Genomic DNA, 4,069 nt, shown 5'->3' with positions numbered 1-4,069 from the left:
TTCTTCCAGTCCAGTGTTTCTCATGATGTACTCTGCGTAGAAGTTAAATAAACAGGGTGACAATATACAGCCTTGACGTACTCCTTTTCCTATTTGGAACCCGTCTGTTTTTCCATGTCCAATTCTAACTGTTGTTTCCTGACCTTCATATAGGTTTCTCAAGAGGCAGGTCAGGTGGTCTGATATTCCCATCTCTTTCAGAATTTTCCACAGTTTATTGTGATCCACACAGTCAAAGGCTTTGGCATAGTCAATAAAGCAGAAATAGATGTTTTTCTGGAACTCTCTTGCTTTTCCCATGATCCAGCGGATGTTGGCAATTTGATCTCTGGTTCCTCTGCCTTTTCTAAAACCAGCTTGAACATTTGGAAGTTCACGGTTCACGTATTGCTGAAGCCTGGCTTGGAGAATTTTGAGCATTACTTTACTAGCGTGTGAGATGAGTGCAATTGTGTGGTAGTTTAAGCATTCTTTGGCATTGCCTTTCTTTGGGATTGGAATGAAAACTGACCTTTTCCAGTCCTGTGGCCACTGCTGGAGTTTTCCAAATTTGCTGGCATATTGAGTGCAGCACTTTTATATACACAGTGGAATATTACTCAGCCTTAAAAAGGAGCACATTTGAGTCAGTTCTGATGAGGTGGATGAACCTATTACCTGTTATACAGAATGAAGTGAGTCAGAAAAAGATAAATATCATATTCTAACACATATATATGGAATCTAGAAAAATGGTACTGAGGAATTTATTTACAGGGCAACGTTGGAGATACAGACATAGAGAATAGGCTTATGGACACAACGGGAGAAGAGGAGAGGGTGAGAGGTGTGTAAAGTGTATCACAGAAGCTTACATTGCCCAATGTAAAATAGATAGCTGATGGGAATTTGCTGTATGGCTCAGGAAACTCAAACAGGGGCTCTGTAGAGGGGTGGGATGGGGAGGGAGATGGGAGGGAGCTTCAAAAGGGAGGGGCTAAATGTATACCTATGGCTGATTCATGTTGTGGTTTGACAGAAAACAACAAAATTCTGTAAAGCAAGTATCCTTCAATAAAAAGAAATAAAAAGAAAAAAATGCTAGTAGAACAAAGCATATTTCATGATAATGTATCAGAAAATAAAAATTAATAATTATATATAAGCTTTATAATTAGATTAGACCTATTACATAATTCTAGGTTTGTAGTTCTATGCCTTTGTTAATGCCTAATTGTCATGTAGAAATAAATAGAGTATTAAATACCCAGAAAAGAAGTATATATACCCTGAGGTTGTGTTAGCTCACAGGCCCCATCAGTATTAGTGTAATCTTCTTTATAGTCTTCTCTTGAAGATAAAAAAAGAGGGTGTTAGAGTCCCTCAGGCCCTAATTATTTACCTCTCCTTGGCATTGAACAATGGCCCGGGTGGTGGGCGGGGGCAGGGTGGAGAAAAAACAAAACAAAACACGAACAGGGAATCAACCTATCAATCTTTTCCTTCCATCTCCACTTTTTTCTTGGGTTTATATGTCTGGTCCTCTGGCAGATTTTGTGTGTGTCTATCACCATAATCTTTCTGCTCTGCATTTGGCCCAGTAACCAAACTAGGTGAGTGCTGGTTATCTGAAGAGGTTTGGTTGGAAATATGATTTTGAGAGAAAGAGAGTGAATGAAAAACTCAAGGCTCCATTTTCTAGGAGCCATGGACTAAGTGCTACAACTTTTTTTCCTGAATAACTCAGATTTTTAAGCTGAATTTATGGTCTCCTGTTCTTGGATATATGCTTTAAATGATTAGAAAGATAAACAGCTGGGTTAAGGATGGCCAAGGTAAGTGTTGTTCTGGTCATTTTTGTTAGATATGTGGCAAGGATCCACAGCTCTAGCTTGACAAGCGGGCTTAAGTATGTGGACATTCTTGTTTTGAGAGTCTACTGCTACCACCGCTTTCTTGATCTCAAGTGAACAGCTCATGTTTATTCCCACCTGGGAAGTGAATACTTTTGTAATACAATTTTCAAAGGTTACACTTCATTTACAGTCATTACCATATATTGGCTGTATTCCCCATGTAGTACAATATATCCTTGTAGCCTCTTACACACAATAGTTTGTACCTCCTACTCCCCTACCACTATATTGCCCCTTGCCCCTTCTCCCCCATGGTAATCACTAGTGAAATCTCTTCCACTATATTGCCCCTTACCCCTTCTCCCCCATGGTAATCACTAGTGAAATCTCTATATCTGTGAGCTAGCTTTTTTGTTATATTCAGTAGCTTGTTGGTTTTTAAGAAATATTCCACATATAAATGATATCATACAGTATTTGTCTCTATCTGAATTATTTCACCTAGTTTAACACCCTCCATTTATGTTGCTGCAAATGGCAAAATTTTGAGGACGTAGTCTTTACAAAATTAACTCAAGAGTAAATATTTTGGGAAATTACAAAGAAAGTTGGCAATGAGACAATTCTGTTATGAAATATTTTGTTTGTATTTTTCTTAGTGTATGTGTGTATGATGTTTGCCTTTATGTGTGAGAGAGAGAGCAAAAAGGGGGTTTGTGTAAGATTGTGCTTAGTCTCTCAGTTGTGTCTGAGTTTTTGTGACCCCATGGACTGTAGCCTACCAAGTGCTTCTGTCCATGGGGATTCTCCAGGCAAGAATACTGGCATGGGTTGCCATGCCCTTCTCCAGGGGATCTTCCCAACCTGGGGGTTGAACCCATGTCTCCCACATTGCTGGTGGATTCTTTACTGTTCGAACCACCAATGAAGCCCAAAACAAACACGACCATGATGCATTGGCTGGAGATCAAACCGGGGTCTCCCACATGGGAGGCGAGAGTTCTACCACTGAACCACCAATGCCCCTATTGTGTAAGATTGCGTGTGGGTAAATATATGATGGTAAAATGTATGAAATAACGCAAGTATAGGTCAAGGTATGCTTGAGATTTTAAGAACTAATAAGTGTGTGTGTATCTAAGAGTAAATGTTCTGGTGTCTATCCAATAGAACATGTATTTGCAAAGAAATAATTGTGCTTTGGGACAGAAATCTTGACCAAAATTATTATTAAGTCCAAAGCATTAGGATATTATACAACTGTATAGTTTAAAGAGTGCTGGAAAAAAGTAATTTTGGAGGAGCAAAGTTTAAATTTAAGGTTTACCTGTTTACCAGCATAGTGTGGGATTCAGGCAGTATTGGCTAAACTGAATTAGGTTTTTGAATAGCAAAAAAGTGTATGGACCTCACAAATAGAAGAACAACAGTCATCACGAAGTTGGAAAAGAATGAATAATTGCTGGGGGCAGAGACTGATATTCAACAATGACAGAGGAAGCCAATATTAACTGCCAATGTCCATAACATCATGTGTACCGTAATCCATCAACCCACAGAAAAATATGCCCTGTAAATTGGTAAGTTGCAACAACAGTATACTGTGGATAAAAAGTGATTCATGTCAGTATGGAACACTGCTTGGAAAAGCTGTGTAAATCATCAGAGGCAGGGAATAACTGTATTTTCGAACATATATGAGACAACCTGGCTCCTGCTGCTACCTGCTATCTTCATAACAATCTTTCTTCATTACAAAAGTGTCTCACTTTGAATTATAATTAGACAGCCACTTTATTTGGGGGGCTATATAATGAGCTGTTGGAAGTGAGAGTGACTCAAGTGAGCCTAACATTTATCACCCTCTGTCTTCAGGAACTGGGACTTGTGCCATCCTGGTCTGCCATGGTCCTTTTCAACCTGAGCAGTGACAACCCAGGACCCTTCATTCTGGTGGGGATCCCAGGCCTGGAGCAAGCCCATGTGTGGATTGGAATTCCCTTCTGTATCATCTATATTGTAGCCATTGTGGGAAACTGCATCCTTCTCTACCTAATCTTAGTGGAGCGTAGCCTTCACGAACCCATGTTCTTCTTTCTCTCCATGCTGGCCAAGACTGACCTCATCTTGTCCACAGTTGGTATTCCTAAAACACTGAGTATCTTTTGGCTTGGGGCTCGAGAGATCACATTCCCAGGGTGCCTCACACAAATGTTCTTCCTCCACTACAGCTT

Source organism: Bison bison, unplaced genomic scaffold, assembly GCF_000754665.1.
Source record: "Bison bison bison isolate TAMUID 2011002044 unplaced genomic scaffold, Bison_UMD1.0 scf7180017857213, whole genome shotgun sequence".
Classification (NCBI taxonomy): Eukaryota; Metazoa; Chordata; class Mammalia; order Artiodactyla; family Bovidae; genus Bison; species Bison bison.
Note: the sequence above shows the minus strand (reverse complement) of the source record.